This window comes from Panthera tigris, chromosome B3, assembly GCF_018350195.1.
Source record: "Panthera tigris isolate Pti1 chromosome B3, P.tigris_Pti1_mat1.1, whole genome shotgun sequence".
NCBI lineage: Eukaryota > Metazoa > Chordata > Mammalia > Carnivora > Felidae > Panthera > Panthera tigris.
Window position 1 is genome coordinate 104,016,088 of NC_056665.1, and position 864 is coordinate 104,016,951.

Genomic DNA, 864 nt, shown 5'->3' on the forward strand with positions numbered 1-864 from the left:
TGCTAGGAGAAGGACCTGGCTTTTAAAGAAATTGTATAAATACATTTGTTACTGGATTTGTTACACAGTGAATCGATTTGAAATTTCTTAAAAAAACGTTTTATAGCCTTTTCTGGTCCCATTGAGGGTTTTTGTTTTTGTTTTTGTTTTTGTTTTTTTAGTAAACATATTCTTAGTGAGATCTGTGTTCAGGAAGCGTGTACCCTGATTTGTTAATTTACAGCTTAACAAAGATTTGTATGTCTCCTATGTTTTCCTTTCATGCCAAAGAAACACTCTTTAAAAAGCCAGCAGGTTGCACGAACTGAAAAAACAATTTTGTACCTTAAACAGGGATTCTTAAGTTTTATTTCCTGGGATTTAGATATTTTCCAGATGAAAATATCTTCAGTTTTTTAGTTAAAGCCAGTAGAAATAATTTGTGAAAATATATGTTTAGGAATGCATTAGTTCCATTAAGGACGTAATGACAATGTTAAGGAACTGTGCTGCATTAAAATCCACAATTGCATGAACCTTTTTAAAGCTGATCTAAGATATAATCACTAAATTTTGTGTATGTATGTGAACTACTCAGGATTCAGTGGCCTAACATGTAGGGGATTGGTCACCACCATCTTTAGGGCCAGATTTCCCATGGTTGCACACAGCTATTGATTGTTTTAAGGGGGCTAAACCTGCTGCCTTTAAACTTTGCTACCTCCCTCCCTCCAACTGTGGTTGTAAACAGTGACTGCACAGTCAGCTAGCGTTATACTTGATTTTATTGTGAATGCAAATAAAATTTGTTAAGTCCACCAAGTATTAACTAGGTAAATGTAAATTGATTTCAACCTTGTCTTTGGCCAAGTCTACTTGATAGCT